The sequence below is a fragment of the Bufo gargarizans genome, chromosome 2 (genome assembly GCF_014858855.1).
Source record: "Bufo gargarizans isolate SCDJY-AF-19 chromosome 2, ASM1485885v1, whole genome shotgun sequence".
NCBI classification, from domain to species: domain Eukaryota; kingdom Metazoa; phylum Chordata; class Amphibia; order Anura; family Bufonidae; genus Bufo; species Bufo gargarizans.
Window position 1 is genome coordinate 243,659,774 of NC_058081.1, and position 22,503 is coordinate 243,682,276.

Below are 22,503 nucleotides of genomic sequence, written 5' to 3' on the forward strand. Positions count from 1 at the left end.
TCAGTTCAGGCAACGGAACTGCCTGCCGGAATCAAGCAACGCAAGTGTGAAAGTAGCCTTATCCATGTTAAGGGTCTTAATAGAGAATTATCAGGGCCTCTCTTTAAGGTAGATCTAAGGGGAGGTAAGTTTAACCACACACACTCTAGCCCTGCTGAGTACAAAGTATTAATAGTGGGATGAGACTTATTACAAAGTAAAGGTATCGGGTGCCCCCATGTGGGACAGAACTTACCAAGTTGCCAGAAGGACAGACAAACTGAATAAAACCACTAAGAGATATGGGCCAGGTATATTGCGGACATGCTAGCAGCAATCTAGCCGTGCATGTCCGCATCTTTATAGGGAATGGGACAAGGTGAGTAGGTACTGTGTTTTTTTATTTAACAGAGGGCATTTCTACCACAGTGGGGGCACAGAGGGCAAAATTACTACAGAGAGCATTACTAGTATTAGGGGGGCACAATAGGCATTACTACTATAAATGGGGATACAATGGGCATTATAACTATGAAATTGGCATTACTGCTGTAAAGAAGGCACAGTGAGCATTATTACTATGAAGGGGGTACAATGGGCATTACTAGTATTAAGGGGGCACAATGGGCATTACTACTATGAAGGTGTAAAATGGGCATTACTACTATGAAGGGAGCACAGATTGCATTACTACTGTGAAGGGTGCACAGAGAGCATACTCTTGTAAAGTGGGTAGGCATAACTTATGGGGCACTGAGTGGGCATTATTACTATGAAGGGGCACAGGGCATTACAACTGAAGTGGGCAGAGATAGGGCATTACTACTTTGAAATGGGCACAGACAGGGCATAACTACTGTAAAGGGAGGCACAAAGAGGGCATTACTGTGAAGGGGGCACAATTAAGGGATAAGTACTTTAAAGGGGCAAAATTTGGGCATAACTACTGTGAAAGTTGTACAGTGAAGGCATAACTACCATGAAGGGGCACAATATTGGCATAACTACCATTAGAGGGCACATATCTGGAAAAAACTACTGTGAAGGTTGTACAATGAGGGCAATACTACTGTAAGGGGGTACAATTTTTAGTATTGATGGAGGGTGCCAGTGAAAGGACCCACCCCAGGTGCTAAACACCCTAGGGACACCACTGATTATATCCCTTACGAAGCCTGGTAGATCCCCAGATGTTCCCCAGACTTTTTCGCCCCATATCGTTAACAGAATAAGGACCATAAACTATTTTTTTAAATTCTGGCCAAACATCTCTCCCATTTATTACCAATGCTTATTGATAGGTTATATTAGAGGCAGATACACTTCAGACAATACCAGAAGACTGTTAAACCTGGTTCATTCCCTACAGAAAAGTAGAACACCATCAGTGCTGCTTTTGCTTGATGCTGAGAAAGCATTTGATCACATTAATTGGGATTATACTTTTCAGGTTATGGGGAAGATAGGTTTGTCAGGAGATATTTTTAATGCTATTACAACCTTCTATTCTGCCCCTTCCACCAAGGGTTTTTTAAATGGTGCCTGACAAGGCTGCCCATTGTCACCCCTTATCTTTATTCTTGGCTCAGCTGATCAGAAATGTGGGGGGGTCACTGTAGGCAATTGTGCTCATAAATTGTCATTATACGCAGATTATATCATATTGACTTCTACATTACTGGAGCAATCGTGGAGCCAGTTAGTCTCGATTATTAAAAGGTTTGGCCTTATTTCGTACTATAAACGTGATACCACGAAGTCTCAGATTTTACCTCTTTTTATACATTTCACCTATTTCTTAGTACTTTTCATATACATGGGGAAAATATAACATCATCCGGACATTACCCCAAAATAAGTTACACAAAAAAGACCAATCCGGATAGAATATAATAAATACCTTTATTCATACATAATTCATAAAATACAGCTTAAAATCAGTTAGTGGTGCAGACGCACATAAGGCAGTAAAATGCCCTCACAGGAGATAACAAACAGTATATGTGCCAAAATATACGTTCGTCATACATAAATGGGGTTTAAGCCACCACATAAAGTTTCACAAGATCATCACATAAAGTGCCAAGTGACTCACCACAAATGGCTAGATAATCCTGACCTCCTAGATCCCCACATGGTCATATAAGTATACCTACAAATAAAATCTGTATCTCCCGCGTCCCATGCTATTTGCTGAAGTGACACAACCCCTTTAAGTGCTTACAGGTTTGGCATTTTCTAAGAGGGTTTGTGAACAACAGAGCATCATGTGAAATACAGGTTTTCATCGTATTCTCAAAGGCTCCATGTACAGTCAGCACAATTTTTTTTTAAGGTGGTATACCGCAAACAGCCTACATGCTATGTATCCATCTTCCTCGCCACTATGCTGGCGGGAGTGTTGGGCGAGGGGGACCCTTTACTATATGCTATGGGGTTGTCCTCTGATCCAGCCACGGTGGCTGCACTGATCTCAGACCTTATTGGAGTGGAGATGACCCTACTACCCCATACAGCTCTATTATTTATTGACATGCAGCAGTTCCCCAGGGCAGTACGACCTCTCATCTGCAAAATCCTTATTATTTCCAAAATTGTGGTGGCAAGACACTGGAAAATCCAGTTGAAGTCTCCTTTAGATGAGATTATTACAGTGCTTAACACCACATGTTCATATGAAAGGTTGATAGCTATAGACCAATTGAGGTTTTCCAGATTGGATGAGGTATGGAGGTCATAGCGAGCTCCCAAAGCTTATTTGCCAGATTAAACCAACGTAGTGCTAGCTAGGGACCATGACAGGGTTCCTTTGTAAGGTATGGGTATCAATAAGGTGGTATTCCTCTTTCTGTTTTCCTGTATCTCTCCTAGCCAGATAGGTTCTGAAAGGAACCTCGTTACATTGTACTGTGACAATTATAGTACTAATTGTACAACAACAGATTCCTCGTCTTAATATTTTTCATGGTCAATTTTATTTTTATTTGTTTGCATCCATGTAAAAAGTTTTAATAAGATTACCCTGGGGTTGCTGGCCCCTTTTTAATTTCCCTGTGGGTTTGGCCCAAAATGCCAGAGCCAGGCCCAGCTTTGCTGCCTGTAGTTCTGTGTGAGCAACTACTGTATGGAGCTTTTTCTCTACAAGGCATGCACACAGAACCACAGCAGTGTGCAAGATCTGCAGGATTAAAATAAACTGTGGCCATCCAAACACACTCATAGATACCAAAGGTCTATTGCACCACATGAGGTGGCATCACCAGATCATTTGGGAAAATACAAATGGCCAGCATTCCCAATCAGAAAAAGTCTGTCTTCCTTTACCTAGTCCTCTTTGTGGAATCTCCAAGCAATATGGAATCGTTATCATCATCATTATGTTATTCTTCGCCTGCTAAGACTCCTCCTTGTTCTCGGCTCCATCATGGACATCTATAATGGAATGTTTGGCCATGAAAAAATGTTCTCCACCAGCAATTGGCTTGTCTACAAGCTGAATCCCCACCTGGCCACATTGCTGGCGGTGCAGTCACTGTAGTACCATTCTAGTAGTGCTTTGTTCTCTCACGTGGCAGAGAATACAGGCCACGGCATTCGATTCTCACTGCATCAAGCTGCACTCCACGGTGGACTCCTGGAGCAGCTGTTACCGGCAGGTACAGTACATGTCTTTCATGGCCCACTGGATCAATGTTTTTTGTGGCAGTGCAGAGACAGCCCCCCAGCAACATTATTTTGACCCCATTCCACCATATCATGGGGCTGGCTCCCACAGCAGGCACTTATATGCCATGCCTCGTCCACCTCCTCCTCCATGGGCAGGAGAAAAATAGAAATGTTATGTGCCTTTGAATGTTTGCCTCTATTGTGTAAATGTATTGAAACATTAAAGGGTTGTCCAAGACCTATAATGCCCCCCTATGTGCCCGGGCCCCTCACACAGAATTTACTTAGTAGGCTGCGACGGGAATGAGCCTCCCTAGCGTCAGAAATGAGAATGAAGCTATGTTTTTTGCCTGTCCTTACATGCTGACCGATCAGTCAGATTTGACTAACCAACCAGAGCAATATGGGGACCACTCTGATTAGTTCTTAAATGCCTACTACGTCTGCCGTCACTATCCAGGCACTGTGTGCTTACAAAATAACAAGTTTATCCTATGGGTCGGTACAAACATGGCGATACTAAATATGTATATGGGTTTTTACTTTTGCACTATAAAAACATGATTAATTAATAAATAAATAAAAAGTACCCTTAACTCCTCAAGGACACAGCCTTATTTAACCTTGAGGACCAGGCCATTTTTTCCAAATCTGACCAGTGTCACTTTAAGTGGTGATGACTTTAAAACGCTTTGACTTATCCAGGCCATTCCAAGATTGCTTTTTCATCACATATTGTACTTCATGACACTGGTAAAATGAAGTTAAAAAAAAAAAAAATATTTATAAAAAAATACCAAATTTACAAAAAAAAAATTAAAAATTGCAAATTTGCAAGTTTTAATTTCTCTATTTCTATGAAATATAGTAATACCTCCAAAAATAGTTATTACTTTACATTCCCCATATGTCTACTTCATGTTTGGATCATTTTGGGAATGGTATTTTATTTTTTGGGGATGTTACAAGGCTTAGAAGTTTAGAAGCAAATCTTGATATTTTTTAGAAATTTTCAAAAACCCAATTTTTAGGGACCAGTTCAGCTCTTAAGTCACTTTGTGAGGCTTACATAATATAAACCACCCAAAAATGACCCCATTCTAAAAACTACATCCCTCAAGGTATTCAAAACTGATTTTACAAACGTCGTTAACCCTTTAGGTGTTCCATAAGAATTAATGGAAAATAGAGATATAATTTCAAAATTTCACTTTTTTGGCAGATTTTCCCGTTTAATATTTTTATTCCAGTTACAAAGCAAGGGTTAACAAAACTCAATATTTATGGCCCTGATTCTGTCGTTTACAGAAACACCCCATATGTGGTCGTAAATTACTGTATGGGCACACGGCAGACCGCAGAAGGAAAGGAATGCCATACGCTTTTTGGAAGGCAGATTTTGCTGGACTGTTTTTTTTGACACCATGTCCCATTTGAAGCCCCCCCCCCCCCCCCCTGATGCACCCCTAGAGTAGAAACTCCATAAAAGTGACCCCATCTAAGAAACTACACCCTCAAGGTATTCAAAACTGATTTTTACAAACGTCACTAACCCTTTAGGTGTTCCACAAGAGTAGAGTTATTGGTAAATAGAGATGAAATTTCAGAATTTTTGGGCAGATTTTCCATTTTAATCCATTTTTTCCAGTAACAAAGCAAGGGTTAACAGCCAAACAAAACTCAATATTTATTGCCCGGATTCTGTAGTTTACAGAAACACCTCATATGTGGTCGTAAACTGCTGTACGGGCACCCGGTAGGGCGCAGAAGGAAAGGAATGCCATACGGATTTTGGAAGGCAGATTTTGCTACACTGTTGTTGTTTTTTTACACCATGTCCCATTTGAAGCCCCCCTGATGCACCCCTAGAGTAGAAACTCCAAAAAAGTGACCCCATTTTAGAAACTACAGGATAGGGTGGAAGTTTTGTTGGTACTAGTTTAGGGTACATATGATTTTTGGTTGCTCTATATTACACTTTCTGTGAGGCAAGGTAACAAGAAATAGCTGTTTTGGCACCGTTTTTATTTTTTGTTATTTACAACATTCATCTGACAGGTTAGATCATGTGGTATTTTTATAGACCAGGTTGTCACGGACGCGGCGATAGCTAATATGTATACATTTTTTATTTATTTATGTAAGTTACACAATGATTTCTTTTTTTAAACAAAAATAAAAAAAATCATGTTTTAGAGTTTCCATAGTCTGAGAGCCATAATTTTTTCAGTTTTTGGGTGATTACCTTGGGTAGGGTATGATTTTTGCGGGATGAAATGACGGTTTGATTGGCACTATTTTGGGGTGCGTGTGACTTTTTGATCACTTACTATTACACTTTTTGTGATGTAAAGTGACAAAAAATGGTTTTTGTTCACAGTTTTTATTTTTACTTTTTTACGGTATTCACCTTAAGGGGTTAGGTCATGTGATATTTTTATAGAGCAAGTTATTACAGACGCTGCGATACCTAATATGTTAACTTTTTTTTGTATGTAAGTTTTACACAATGATTTCATTTTTTAAGCCAAAAAAATCATGTTTTAGTGTTTCCATAGTATGAGAGCCATAATTTTTTCAGTTTTTTGGGCGATTATCTTAGATAGGGTCTCATTTTTTGTGGGATGAGATGACGGTTTAATTGGCACTATTTTAGGGTGCATATGACTTTTTGATCGCTTGCTATTACACTTTTTGTGATGTAAGGTGACAAAAAATGGTTTATTTAGCACAGTTTTTATTTTTTACAGTGTTCATCTGAGGGGTTAGGTCATGTGATATGTTTATAGAGCCGGTCAATACGGACGCGGCGATACCTAATATGTATACTTTTTTTTACCAATTTTTTTTTAACTTTATTTGGGGAAAATTAAGTTTTTGTTTATTTTTACTTGAAACTTTAAATTTTTTTGGGGGAAAACTTTATTTTCTACTTTATTTTTTGTCCGACTTTGGGACTTCAACTTTTGGGGGGTCTTGCTTTTAGGGGTAATACACAGTGTGTATTACTCATATAGCTTCTGGACTGTGAGATCCAGGAGGTTCGATCTCACAGGCTCGTCACTGGAAGGCAGCGCAGATGCCTAAGGAAGGCATTGCGCTGCCTTCCATGCCATCGGGTCGCAACCACAGGTAAAAGCCACAAACCGCAAGTCTGAATTGAGCGATCGCCGACACGGGGGGGGGGGGGGGTCACGGGCCCCCGCCCGCGCATTTAGCCAAGGTGCCTGCGCATTTAGCCAAGGTGTTACGATCACCGGGTTTTGGTGATCGTAACTATACATGAAGTACCAGTAGGTCATGTGTCCTTAAGTACCTGGACAATATGTCGTACCGGTACGTCATGTGTCCGGAAGAGGTTAATGTTGCTGCATTTCAGAAATCCTAAACATTTTTGTTGTATATTACTATAGCTGTTCGAGGGCTTCTTTTTAGTGGTGCTGTGTTGAAATACATATAATTTAGCACTTTTTAGAATTTATTTGTTTTGGGCGAAATGCAAATATATTTTAAAGTTACCTTTATTCTTAAAGGGAACCTGTCATGTGGATATTTGATTATAATCTAACTAATTATATACAATCATTAACTACTAAAAAGTACTTTAGATGTATTCACTTACTGGTTACCTCATAATATACACACAAAGATGCCACATGCTAATGAACTGATTTGAGTCCAGCGTGATGTCATTGAGTCCAGCTTTTTTTAATTCAGAGCTATAGCCACTCCCCTGCCCACCTGCTGCTGATTCATATGGAAAATAACTGTCAATCAGCAGCAGGTAGGCATGACGAGTCAGGAGCTTATGAATATTTAGGACATTATGAGCTGGAGCTTTTCAATACAAGATGTTGGCAGATTGACTGGGTCGATTAAAGTGACCCAGCATTTTGCTAAGAGAATCAGTCATTTATTTATGTTGCCCTTAGTTAGGACACCATAAAACTGGTGACAGGTTCCCTTTAAGGTAATTATGAGTGTGGCAGTATTAAATATGTACATCAGTATTAGATTTAAAAAAAAAGTGGTAAATAGTAAAAAAGCAGTACATCAGAAGCCTCCATAAAAACAGGAACAGTCTTTAAGGGGTTAAATGTTGCTATGATACAAAAGAGATTTTTTTTAAGGGAATGTGTCATCAGAAAATGACCTATTGTTTAAATCATGTTTTTTTGTTATTTTGAATTTTCCATCAATATCTACATTTAAACAAAAGCCATAAATGCCAGCAATTTTTGCACTGGCCCCTAAACCTAATAATAGGCATCACATCTTGGCCTGTACAGATCACTTCACTGCAGTTATCTGCTTATCTGTAATTCTAATCCTGCCTATAATGATATAATCTCTGTGTATAGATTATACAGGATTGACCATTCATAGGTAATTGTCAAAGCCTATCTATTCTTTTCTTGTACAATGACCTCTGCACAGGTCACAGGTCATGCATGGTAAACTCTCCCATAGAAGTCAATGAGGTCCCCTCCTGACAATCGTATCTATGGACCATGTGGCTGCCATAAAAGCAATTTTCTTAATGCTTTCTAAATGATGTTAAGAACAGCTCAGGCAAGACGACAGCCCCATAATCATGTTCACAAATAGAATTAAAAAATCTGCAATAACAAAATAAATAACAGATTAGAAAAAAAAAACTAAAAAAACGTGTTGATATCTGGTTTTCACTAGCAGATATAAATTTTCTCTAACTCCTTATTCAGGAAGCTATTTTTAAAGAATTCTTGCCTGTTAAGCAGTACAATACAATTGAACACTAAATACAAAATATTGTTTATCTCTCTGTAGCAGTCAGTATAGTGAGATAAAACTCCTGTATAGATAGGTCACTCATTGTTAGTTTACTGCTGCTGTGAGGGAAAGATGTTATCAGTTAGAAGAAAAGTAGATTAGCACAATAAGGATAACAATATGACAACTCTATTGTTCTCCCTAGAGACTAAATAAAGATGCCCACAGAAAAGCATTGCACTTATCAGTGTAATTAACTGAAAAAGTCAAATGAGGCTGTGTGCCATGCTAAAAGGCCAAAGAAATGAGGAAGTTGCCACTCAGCATATGATGTAGAATACATAAGGCGACTTTAAAAAATTATATCCAGAAAACCATCCATACAAATTCAAATATAGGGTGTTAAAATATGATGACAATAGTATGAAGGATCTTTTCTTTCACCATGCTACTTTGCTATGCTGCCAATAGATGGCACCATAAATCAATTTGTGAGAAGAAACTGTTATTTTATTACGAAGCCATTAGATGGCACAAGAGGATTGGAGAAAAATAAAAATCAGCAGAAGCAGCTGTGTTAAATGACACATATTCTAGAGCAGGGATCAGCAACCTTCGGCACTCCACCTGCTGTAAAACTACAACTCCCAACATGCACACTGAGGCTGCATGCACACGACCGTATGTGTTTTGCGGTCCGCAAATTGCGGATGCGCAAAAAAAAAAAAAAAAAATGAAAAACAGATGACATCCGTATGCCATCCGTTTTTTTTGCGGATCCATTGTGACAATGCTTAAAACGGACAAGAATTTTTTTGCGGGGTTACGGAATGGACATACTGATGCGGAGAGCACAAGATGTGCTGTCCGCATTTTTAGCAGACCCATTGAAATGAATGGGTCCGCATCCTAACTGCAAAAAAAACGTAACAGACATGGAAACAAACAACATTCCGTGCATGTAACCTTACTCAGCTATTCTTGTAACTCCCCTAGAAGTGAAAGGACAAACTCTTGGGCACCACAGCTCTCTTTGTTCATGTAGTCCCTTTCATTACAAAACTTTGCTGTGGTGACTAGGAATTAAAAACATTTCAAGCAGCATATGCAAAATTTTGTATCTGCGGTCTCTAGTCTGGGGTTGATTTATTTAGAAGAAATTGTATTTACTTTTGAAGTATGACAGAGGGGTAGCTGAGCTTGCGCCATCAGCAACTGTACATTACAGCTGACACTCTGATACAACAGCAGTGGTCGGAAATAACTGATGCTACGGTCAATAGCCACTACAGTATCTAAGTGGTTAAACAGAGAGGGCTCCCACGGTCATCCTATAATCTACAACATGATTTCAAGGTGCTTATAGGTCGTAGTGGCTATCTCAGTTTATTGTATTTCATCCATTCTAACCACAGGTTGGTGTCAGAAAACCCTGTCTCGGCGGCCATAGTATCTTCAAAGGTGGGGTCTGCTGAGGCTGTCATCTGCCTAAGGGAGGTAGTGTAGGGTTTGGATGGACCCTTCTCTATCTTTGTGATATTATGTAGGTCTTTCAGGTGGAACATGCCCATGTCCCCAGCAGTTACCCCCATCCAGGTGCCTATAAGGTATGTCCCTGCATCATTGGGGCTGGGGTTTTCTATTGTGAGGGTAAGTGGCATGTTAGTGCATGTCTGTCCACTTGGGTGGCGTCTTCCACTCTTAAACAGTGTAATGCGGGTAAACAAGGATTTACCCATTTTGTCCTTTTTGTCTCAGGCACTCTGAGGTCTGTATCCCCATGGGTCACCCGTGTTCCACCCAACTGCTCCCCACGAGTTACACTGTTCCCCATACTGGTTATCAGTGACACAGATGTATGTGGATCTATGGCTGCCCATTTGGTACATGCTACATTGCCATGCTGGCATTGGGCACAATACTAGACTGCAGTAATCGAATTTGAAGGTAGCCATGTGAGTGCTGGAGGAATTAAACCAGAAAGTGGTCAATATGGGATCTGGGATGGAAGAGAAAACTTGTGCATGTATGTTAGACAATTGTTTACTCAGAGCTATCACATATTTGACAACAGATTCATAATGCATTTGCAACTGTTGCAGGAAATAATGTCCCATTCTTGGCTCTGTCCCAAATAGGATCTTGTATGGTGTCAGTTTGTGTGGAGGCCTTGGTGTGTGCCTAACTGAAAAGAGTGCTATAGGCAAGCACTGAACCCAATTGAGCCCTGTCTTCCTGGTCATCTTCAACATTTTTTACTTCAACACCCTGTTCAAATCTTTCAACTTTGCCGCTGCTTTGGGGCCTGTAGGGGGTGTGATACGCCAGGTGCAACCCTACCATTTCCCAGACTTCTTGGGTTAATCTGGCAGTGAATGCTATGCTGGGCCCTGATCACTCTCAATGACCTCAGGTACTCCGAACCTACAGACAAACTCCTGCATCAGTTCTTTAGAAGTAGTAGTTGCTGTCTGATTTCAGACGGGTTAGGCTTCTGGCCACCCAGAGAACAAATCTATCACTACCAGCACATATTGAAACCCTTGGCACATTGGCATGTGGTCGATTTGTATCCTCTGAAAGGGATATAAGGCCTTTGGGAGACATTTCCAGGGCGTGGGCTCAGTTCTACCTGGATTACACTCTGCGCAGATGAGGCACGCTTGAGTATGTCTCACCAGGACAGGGGTGATCCCTGGGGCCACCCATATTTTATCAATTAGCTCTTTTATGATGGTTTTGGATTGGTGGGTGGGCCCATCAGCTATTGCAGCTATTAGGGGATAGAGAGTTCTGGGTAGGCATACTCTCTTTCCCTGTGTCCAGAGTCCGGATTCTTCTTCAAGGGCTGACTCTTTCAACCAGGTTTCCTTTTCTCTGGGAGTGGCCTGTTTCTGCATTTGTTTCAGTAGGTCCCATGTGACTTCCTCTTGCTCCAGATCTTCTTGTACTGTCAGGATCTGTTCTGTTTGGGCTCCTTCCTCTTCCATTGCTGCTCTTGTCGCTGTTTGATCAGCTAGGGCATTTCCTCTGGCCTCAGGAGTGTCAGTTCGTGTATGGGCCTTTACCTTGATCACTGCCACTTGAGTGGGCAGGAGTACTGCTGCCATTAGGGCCGCTACTGCTGAGGCATTTTTGATTGGGGTTCCTGCGGCTGTGATGTAATTCTGTGCCTTCCATATTAGTCCAAAGTCATGAACCACTCCAAAGGCAGATCTGGAATCCGTGTAGATATTAGCGGTGGAATCTTTTGCCATGAGGCAGGCTTCAGTGAGGGCAATGAGTTCAGCCTCCTGTGCTGACTGGTCTGGGCGCAATTGTCTTGCACACAGCACTTCATGCTCACTAGTGACTGCCATGCCTGTATGGAATTTCCCTTTGTCATCGACGTACCTTGAGCCGTCCAGAAAGAGAATCCAATGAGGGTTTGTCAGAGGAGTGTCTTGGACTGATAGTGGTGTCCCTACTTCAGCTTCCATCATTGTGATGCAATCATGATCCTGTTCCTGGTAAAGAGGAGGTCCATAGTTCTTCTTCCTGAAGATCTTCAGCATGCAGATCAATAAAATCTTCACTTCAGAAGCTTTGCCTGAATCTCTAGTATACTCCCCCCTTGGAAGAGGAAGGAGTGTAGCAGGGTTAAGGATGTAACATTTCTGAATGGTGACATTACCTGGCCGGAGCAGACTACACTGCAGCCGGAGGTGGCATTGTGCAGTGAGGTGTTTGGGTTGTGTCTGCTGGAGAATGGCAGAGATGTCATGCGGAGCCAAAATAGTTAGTCCAAGCACAACGTTAGATGTGACGTCCAGAAGAGAGCTGGCAGCATCGACAGCTCTGGCTACAGGGTCAAGGCGCTTAGAGTAGTAGCCCAGCGTTCTGTTGGGTCCACCATGAGTTTAAGCAAGAACTCCAGTAGAGTGACCTTGGCATTCCATGACATACAGCCTGAAGGAAAGGCAATAGTTAGGAATCCCAAGGGCCAGAGCGGTTGCAATTGCTGTCTTCAACTTGTCAAAGGACTCATTAGCCTCCCTTGTTAACTGGAACGGAGAGGTTGCATTCCGGGAATACAGTCATATAGGGGCTGCATCAGTACTGAGGCATCGGGGATCCAGGGTCGGCAGTAGGAAATGAGGCCTAAGAAGGTTTGCAATTGGTGTGGAGTGTCTGGTATCCATATGTTTGAAACCGCCTTTTTTCTGGAATCCGTGAAGTGTTTACTACCTTGGCCAATACAGTGTCCAAGAAAGACTACCTTGGGTAAACACAATTGGAGTTTGGTTTGAGTTACTTTGCAGCCCGATTCGGCTAGGAACTGTAGGAGATAGATTGAGCAGGACAGACATTCCTGAAAGCTTGAAGCACAAAGGAGGATTTCATCTACATATAGGAAAAATTCTTACCTGGGATTTTACTTTCCTTATGTCCGTAGGCAGCACAGAATGGGGTTAACTTCGTTCTCATCCGATCCTAGGACCGCCCACCTAGATAAAAAGGTACAGATTAAAATAAGTAGTTGAGCTACAAGTAGTGACCTATAAAGGCTGCTTCCTCCAGAACCTCCTTGTGTTAATACAAATAGACTCAGACCAAGAATTATGCCAAAAAAAAACAATATAAGAAATTTATTAGGGAGGGTATACTTGTGCTGCCTACGGACTCAAGGAAAGTAAAATCCCAGGTAATAATTTTTCCTTTCCCATTTCGTCCTACGGCAGAACAGAATGGGATTTTCATAGATCACAAGGGGGGTATCTTCACTCAGAGCTGCAGACAGAACCCCGGTACCAAAGGCTGAGCTCCTAGCGTTAACATCCAAACGATAATGCTTGACGAAGGTCAGGGATGAAGACCAGGATGCTGCATTGCAGATTTCTTCAATCGAGACCTGTGCGACCTCTGCCCAAGAAGTAGCCGTGGCCCTGGAGGAATGTGCTCTCACTGGAAATGGAGGTGGTATCTCTTCCAGAGAATAGGTTTCCATTATTGTGGCTTTGATCCATCTAGCCAAAGTATCTTTAGAAGGAGAAGAACCCTTTCTTGGCCCAGAGAAGAGGACAAAAAGGTTTTCTACTGCTCCGATTTCTCTTGTTCTTTGCAAATAGATAAGTAGAGCTCTTTTAACATCCAATGTATGTAAGAGTTTCGAAGTAGAACCCCATCTGGCAGGAAACGTAAGTATGGGAATTTTGAAGACAATGCCTGAAGTTCCCCCAGTCTTTTGGCAGACGTAATTGCTGTAAGGAATAGAGTCTTGCAGGAGAGCCATTTGTAGTCCACTTCCTGTAATGGCTCAAATGGGGGAGCTGCAAGCCTTTTTAGTACCAGAGAAAGATCCCAGATGGGAACCGGGTCTCTATGAACAGGTTTGAGCCTCTTGATTGCCTTGAAAAACCGGAATATCAAAGGATGATGAAGGAATTCATTTTCTGTTACAGAGTTTATTGCCGTCATGTGGGATCTTAACGTATTTGGCTTGAGCCCTTTCTGGAACCCATCTTGAAGGAACTGCAGGATGGAAGAAATATTAATGGTTTCATGGCTGGTCTGTGACATCCAGGATAGAAATTTTCGCCAGACTTTAGCATATTTTCTGTTGGTAGAGTCTTTCCTAGACGCCAGCAGGGTGTTGATTACCGATTGTGACAAGCCCCTTCTCTCTAGTCTGCTTCTCTCAGCCTCCAGGCCGTAAGGTGTAGACATTGTAGATTCTGATGATACAGGTTGTTCTGCAACAGGAGATCTGGCCGCAGGGGGAGTTTCCAGAAGTTCCCCCTGGACAAGTGAAGTAGAAGGGGAAACCACGACCTTCTCGGCCAAAATGGCGTGATCATAATGGCCTGAGGCTTCTCCTCTGCTATTTTCCGAAGAACTCTCGGGATGAGAGGTACCGGGGGAAATATATAGATGAATAGGCGTTCCCAGCTCATGGAGAAGGCATCCACCACTGTTGGACTGTCGAAGCTGTTCAGTGAACAAAACCTGCTCAATTTTCTGTTCTCTGCTGTCGCCATCAGATCCCATGCAGGAGAGCCCCACTTCTCTGTAATTTGGTGAAAAACGGACTGATTGAGCTCCCATTCGGCTTGGTTCACCGTCTTCCTGCTCAGATGATCCACATGGGTACTGCAGCAGCCCCTGATATGCGCTGCTTTTAGTTCCAGCAGGTGTGATTCCGCCCAGCTGAAAATAGTTTTGCACAGCTCCAGAAGAAGTCCGCTCCTCGTACCTCCCTGTTTGTTTAGGTAGAATACAGGATCTCCCCACTATATCGGACTTGAAGTGGCGAAGAGCCAACAGAACCGCCTTCAGTTCTTTGTAGTTCGAGGATTTCATCCTGTCCTCGTGCGTCCAGAGGCCTTGCACCCACTTGTTCAGAAGAAGGGCTCCCCATCCTTGGCCGGAGGCATCCGTAGTTATGATCACCGGAGACAGGAACTGGAAGCTCTTTCCTTTGACTAAATTTTCTGTGCGTAACCACCATCTGAGGGACCGAATTGTCGCTGGATTCAGCCTTATTCTTGCGTCCAAACTGAGTCTGGAGAGTCGCCAAGCTCGCAGCATATTCATCTGAAGATCCCTGCTGTGGAGATTTGCCCAAGGGACAGCTTCTGAAACTGACGTCATATGACCCAGAGTTTTCATAACCCTTCGTACTGAAGGGGAGTGGAGGGACATCAGAGTTTTCATTTCCTTCTTCAGTGCTTCCACCTTTGGCATAGGAAGATAGAGCTTCATGGTGACAGTGTTTACTAGAAACCCCAGGAAGATCTTGGATGTTGCTGGGACCGTATCTCATTTTTCCCAATTTATTAGGAAACCCACAGATTGTAAGAGGTCCACCGTCTGTTCCAGATGTTGATGCAGGAGTTTCTCTGTACCGGCTACCAGCAACCAGTCGTCTAGGTATGGGAAGATTTGGATCCCCCTCAGGCGAAGTTCTACTGCAATAAGTACTGCTATCTTTGTGAATATCCTCAGGGCTGAACATAACCTGAAGGGAAGAGCTCTGAACTGGTACTGCAAAATGTTTCCGCCTCTTTTGATGGCAACTCTCAGGAATCTTCTTGACTGTGGATTTATCGGAATATGCAGATAGGCGTCTTTGAGATCTAAAGAAGCCATGAACAGGTTCTTCCTGAGGACAGCAGCGATGGATCTTATTGTTTCCATCTTGAAATGGATCTTCTTTAGATGACGGTTTAAGTAGCGCAGGTCTATAATTAGCCGACTCTTCCCATTCCCTTTGGGTACGCAGAAAATTCTGGAGTAGATTCCAGAGTTCTTTGAATCGTTTGGAACTGGTTCCAAAGCTCCCTTTTCTATGAACTCTCTTAACAAAAGAAAGATCTGTGGATCTCTTGGTTTGTTTACAGTAAACCTGTCCTTTGGTGCGTGATTGAACTCCAGATTGTAGCCATTTCGTATGATGTCCAGAGCCCAGCTGTCTGATGTAATTTGAAGCCAGCTCCGGTAAAAACGGGATAATCGACCTCCTACCCTTACAATTCTGGCGTCAGAATTCCTGCTTCTGAGGCCTATTCTCTTCCGTTTTCCTCTTAGATTTCTCCGACGAACCCCAAGTTCTACGGTCAGATCTTCCTCGGTTTGAGCGACCTCTATAGCCTGATCTTCTGGGATCCTGTCTGTAGGAACGAAAACTCCTGGGTTTACCCTTCCGCTTGGTTTGAGGAAAACTTAATACTTTATCCTCCATATTTGCCTTCAACAGCTTATCCAGGTGAGACCTGAACAATTCTTCCGGCTCAAAAGGGAGGGAACATAAATTGTTCTTTGAAGATGGATCCCCAGACCAGAGCTTTAACCAGAGCGATCTTCGTATGGAGTTCGTGAGAGCCATGTTCTTCGCCGTAAACCTTATCGTATCTACTGGGAAATCATAGAGGAATTCTGCTGCCAGCTTCAGGTTAGGTATTTGTTTCAGGAGGACTTCTCTGGAGACACCCTCTTCAATGTCCCTGCCAAGATGGCTTAACCATACTCTGAGAGCTCGCGCCACTGGGACTGATGCCATGGCCGCTTTATTAAGAGACGCCAGGTAGGTGTGTTACCTCTTGAGGAGGCCATCCGCCTTCCTCTCCATAGGGTCCTTCAATAAGGCTGAGTCATCTGATGGAAAAAAAATTATTTCCTGGCTAATCTCGTCACTGCTGGGTCTACCATAGCAGGGCCTTCCCAGCTCGAGGATTCCGCCGGATCTGTTTTATAAACTGCTCTGAATCTGGAGCCTAAGTTCAGCCTTGCCACTGGATGTTCCCACTCTTTACGCATAACTGCATCAAGAACAGGGTGACCTGGAAACACTGACGCCTTCTTCTTCGGGAAGTAGAAGAGATTATCCTCGTCATGGCTACTGGCCTTTTCTTTACTGGTCTCCATGATACTCTTCACTTCTTTAATCAGATGATTCGTATCAGATTTGTTAACTAGAAAGTTATCTTCTAGAACAGGAGACTCAGAACTAGAGGAGATTTCGCCTTCTGACCGTGAATCCACAGAGGAGGAAGACGGAGACCGACGTCTCCTCTTTTTTGATGACTTTTTTTACTTAGATTGTTTGAGGAAAGCCTTAAACAGGGACATCATCTCGGTGGTGTCATCATCTGATGCTTCATCTGGATGGGAGCACTGCTCACAGATGTTAGAGGTATGGTCTTCCAGTAAGGGCTGCAGACAGGAGATGCAGAGTACAGATTCAGCTCTCTGTTTCTTTTTTGCAGGTATAGTTTCCTGTGTGTCCTGGAAACACCTGAGGCAGAGATCCTGCAGGAAGTCATCAGGAAGAGGTTGATCACAACCCTGACACAATCTGTGTTTGCTCTTGCGAGCCCTCTTTTCCTTTTTGCTGGATGTGGAGGACATCTAAAAAAAAAAAAGGAGGTATAAGTCATCCAATAAAAAACAGCAGGGTATTTAGGGGTTAACTGCCTGACAATAGGACAGGCAATACCTTCAAACCGCTAGAGCTCAGCTGCCTATGTACCAGGGCATCTGAGCTCTGCATAGTCCCGCTTCTTATACCATGCGTTCCACATGCGGGAGACCGGAAGTGGGAAGATAGCCGGCAATACCCGAGCGGCACCGAGCTTAACAGCCAAACCAATGGCCGGACGCTGAAGGGACGCAGGTGGGAGGCAAGCGGGATGAGAGTGGAGCCAGGGAAGCATACATGGCTGAAACCACTCTCCGGCCTTGACCTGGAAAAAACAAGGTACAAACGGCCATCTCCAAGGAGGATCCATAGGTGGGCTTCATCCTCCGATGAGGACAATAAAAAAACACAAGGAGGTTCTGGAGGAAGCAGCCTTTATAGGTCACTACTAATGATTTAATTATTTTAATCTGTACCTTTTATCTAGGTGGGCGGTCCTAGGATCAGATGAGAACGAAGTTAACCCCATTCTGTGCTGCCGTTGGACGAAATGGGAATGTAGGAGTTCAACCTCCGGGTTGTCTTCCTGCCATGGTTGAAGCACGGAGGTCATGGCTTTGCTAAAGCATGAGGGGCTATTCTGTGCTCCCTGAGGCATCACAGTCCAAGTGTATTTCTTGCCTGCATGTGTGAATGCGACCATCTTCTTTTAATTTTCTCTTTGGCCTTGCAGACAGTGTTGTCGCTTATCACACATGCCAATGTCATGACGTCACTCCCCTCTTCCAGCTATGGCACCTTGTCTCTTACTCCATATTCACTGATCAACAGAGATATGCACAGTGCGGGGAACACAGGTACACAATGCTTTTTGAGTTTCTCCAGAATGAGAGCTGAGTATTCTCCAGTTTTTTTCTTTACTATACTTTGTAGATCTGACTACATACACCCATATGTCTTGTATATTTGATCTAATTTACGGTAAAACCGCATGGGGTGGGTCTCGGGGTCCGGCAACTGACAATTGAATATAGCTGATTTGGTGTGAATGACACATATCTAGGTGGCCCCCTGGATATTGCTTTAGATAAAATGGTCTTGTTTGCATATCTCAAAAATCAGTCTGTTCTCCTGCCACATTCTTCATCTGTTCTTTTATCTCATATACTGTATCTGCCACTCCTCCTCGGTCAAGTCTGACCGCCGTTTTGGAGTGCTAATATCTGCAGGAGAGGGGAAAGTTGTATGCACAGGGGGAGGGGTTCCGCTGGGTTCTCATCCCCACCATCCTCCTCCTTTTTCCCAACCATCACTTGAACAACCTGCTGTGGCAGACTGAATGTGCCATCAGGATTTATCATGGGATAGAGTGCTTGAACTTGTGGGCTTACAGGATGGAGGGATCTGGGTTACTGGGGGTTAACAGTGCAGCCGTGGGCGTCGGCTGGGAATATGATGGTGTCTCATGAAGAGCTATGGGTAGGAGGTGCCGGGGAGCTACAGGAATGTGTCTATGTGGGCGTGAAGAACCACATACGAGGCACGTAACACTGGAGGCAGGATTCTGTTGGCCACATACGGCATAGGTCCACCCTCCCTTCTTCTTGATGACACCATAATTATAAGGTGGCTGCTGCCCAGGCATACAGTAATATCTTCCTGTCTATTTCTGTTCTCCCCCCCGTCCATTCAAATTCCTTGCTGCAGTCAAGCCACACTTCCACTGCATCTACTATCTTTTCATCAGCAAGCTTTCCTTTTTTTTTCATTTAACAGTGCTCTCCATGTATTAACACAAAGAGTGCCACCTTTACACATGTTATAATGTTTCTCCAACCTGGGTAAACACTTTACGAAGCATTTCCCTCTCTTGTCCACCACGTACTGCTCCGGTGAGCAGCATCCCTTCTGGACACTTTCAACATTTCCCATAATGTAATATCCCCTGGAGCCGTCTAGTCTGTAACCTGTGCTTGCACCCTGTGTTCCTGAACTACCTGAGTTTTTCTTTGAGTCAGACACGTAGTACACTTTTGGACCGGTTCTGACCGCCTCCTCCCCTTCTACTATCCGGACAGACGCCTCTGGCTGTACCACGATGTAGGCTAATGAGGTAGGCTTCCTGGTAACTTGGTAGTTTTTGTTTATACACAGGTGCTCAAGGTCATAACGACGTCAGAACACCACAACACATAAAACACAGTGTATCAAAATCTCATCAATTACTGTGGGGTTCTTACTTGCGTGCCCTCAAAGGCGCCCCAACTGCTGCCGCACCCCTTCCTCAGACAGATGACAAGAGGCTACACCAGGGGACACAGTATAGGCAAGATTACGGTTTTCTTACCTCATATCACGTGTAGCGATCCCGGTGTCCGTTGGTGTGCCCCTCCTATGTCTGATCTCCGGGGGTATGGGAACAGGGTGGTCCAAACTTCGAGCCCCACGTTGGGCGCCAAACTGTTCTGGTTCTGATAAATGGTCAGGTAGGTTGATACACTGTTCCAAATTAGATAGATACGTGCATGCATGGTGAGAGAAATAACACTAACACTCTAGATAAGGTCAAAGCATAACTCTAATTTATTAGGTGGGGGCTTCACATTATATACCCTCCATATAAGTGGGAGGAGTGAGCTCACATGATTGGTCTTTTAGCAAGAAGGAATGTAAACAGGAAATAAGTTTAAGGCATATGTAAGAGGAATTCCTGACAGTTTCAAGTCTTTGCTGCAAATAGTTTCAATCATAGAATGCATACTGGGGGTTGTCTCTCGGACAGACACAATTTTGTAAGTGACAAGCAAGTGTCCATTATATTCCATAACAACTATGCAAAACACCAGGGGTTAACCTTGCAGTTTGAACTTATGTGATTGTACTTCACTATTTGTGGCAACCTTGATTTCTCATAAAGGTTCCCAAAGGAAAGGTGAATCCAAGTGATCTGACCGCTTTCCCATATCCAAGGAAGTTTGTGTGATCTGGAAGGGAGGATTGGACTGAGAGAAGCAGGATAGTCTGTTCTGACCTAGCTGTTAGGAGGTGTTGGGAGTAGTGATAATGTGAGAGCATGCACACACATATGGCGCACAGGCTCCAGGCATCCCACCACTAGAGAGGTTTGTATGATCCGCCAAAAAGCACGAGCGGCTCCCACAGTTTCACTGTCCACCATCCAGACACAGGCAGCAGCTTCACTACACACCCCTCTCTACTCGGACTGCTGCAGACCGGAACTATATGGTCTGTGGCGACAAATCCAGGTTCTGTTTGGGATCAGACAAAAGCTTTAGAGTATGGAGGCCTTGTGGTGATTTCTTCAATATTTCCTTTGCTGTGGAGCGACACAGTTAGGGATGAGCAAATTGACTTTGGATGAAACATCCGAAGCCGTTTTGCATAAAACTTTGTTCCAATACTGTATGGAGCAGGAGCTCCATACAGTATTAGAATGTATTGGCTCAGATGAGCTGAAGTTATTGCTTTGCGAAGTTCGGGAAATAGTACAAAATAGTTTATGAAGTTATTACCTGAAGTCTCGCGGGACTTCACGAAGCAATAACTTCAGCTTATCGGAGCCAATACACTCTAATACTGTATGGAGCTCCTGTTCCGTACAGTATTGGAACAATGTTTCATCCAAAGTCGATTCGCTCATCCCTGGACACAGTGTCCCAACCACTGATGAGATGATCTTGGGTCACCCCTAGTAATGATACAAGGACACTAACAGGTCAGTGATATTTGCAGGATGTGTTGCCCCTCATTGAAGGGCTTCCAACTGGCATTTTTCAGCAGGATAATGCTTACCCACAAACAGCATTCCCAGGAATCTCTTCATGAGGTTACATCTCTTCCTTGGCTTTCTGGTCACCAGATTTATCACCAATTGCGCATTTATGGGACCAGCTGGTATGACAGGTTTGGCAACCTATGAGTAAAATGTGTAAAAATCTATAGGCGCAGCTGCTACATCTGTGGTAAAATGTGCTGCAGGATAACATCCAGTACCTATATGTCTCCATGCAGAATTGTATATCATCTTGTTTCAAGGCTAGAGATGGCCCAACAGGGTACTACAGCCTTCTTTCAATTGTACAGTTTTACCTGATAAACTTCTTAACCCCTTCAGGACCTTGGACGAGTATACTCGTCCTGGAGCAACTGTACTTAGCGCTCCAGGAAGAGTATACTCGTCCTGGCATTAAACTGTCACCATGTCTGCAGACATGGTGACAGCGCTGAGTGCCGGCTGTTACACACAGCCAGGCACCCAGGGTCAATGCCGAGGGGAGTCCTGTGACCCACCCATATCGGCGATCGCTGCAAACCGCAGGTCAATTCAGACCTGCGGTTTGCAGCGCTTTATGTAGTTTCTGATATGGAAAGGGTTAAGTCAGGGAGCTCCCCCCCTCTGCCATCGGGGGGCTGCTGTGCCTTTGCAGCCCCCAGATGGATGGGGGGATAGAGGGAGGGAGCTGCCCTCCTTCCCCTTCCCCGTCTGCTCAGTTGTGGCAGACGGGGAAGGTTCCCATGGCAACAGGACGCCTTCTCAGGCGTCCTGCTGTCCATGGTGCTGAACAGATCTATGCTAAAAGCATAGATCTGTTCAGTGTAAGTAAAATACAGTACAGTACAATATATATTGTACTGTACTATACAGACATCAGACCCACTGGATCTTCAAGAACCAAGTGGGTCTGGGTCAAAAAAATGTTTAAAAAAAGTAAAGATAATAAAAACACATTTATCACTGAATAAAAATTTAAAAAATAAAATACCCTACACATATTAGGTATCGCCACGTCCGTAACGACCTGATCTATAAAACGGTCATGTTACTTTCCCCACACGGTGAACGCTATAAAAATAAAAAATAAAAACTATCAGGAAATTGAAATTTTGCCTACCTTACTTCCCAAAAAAGGTAATAAAAGTGATCAAAAGAGTCGCATGTACGCCGAAATAGTACCAATCAAACCGTCACCTCATCCTACAAAAAATGAGCCCCTACATGAGACAATGGCCCCAAAAAAAAAAAAACTATGGGGACACTATAACATGATTTTTTTTTTGTTTCAAAAATGATATTATTGTGTAAAACTTACATAAATAAAAAAAAGTATACATATTAGGTATCGCCGCGTCCGTATCGACCAGCTCTATAATAATATCACATGAGCTAACCCCTCAGATGAACACCGTAA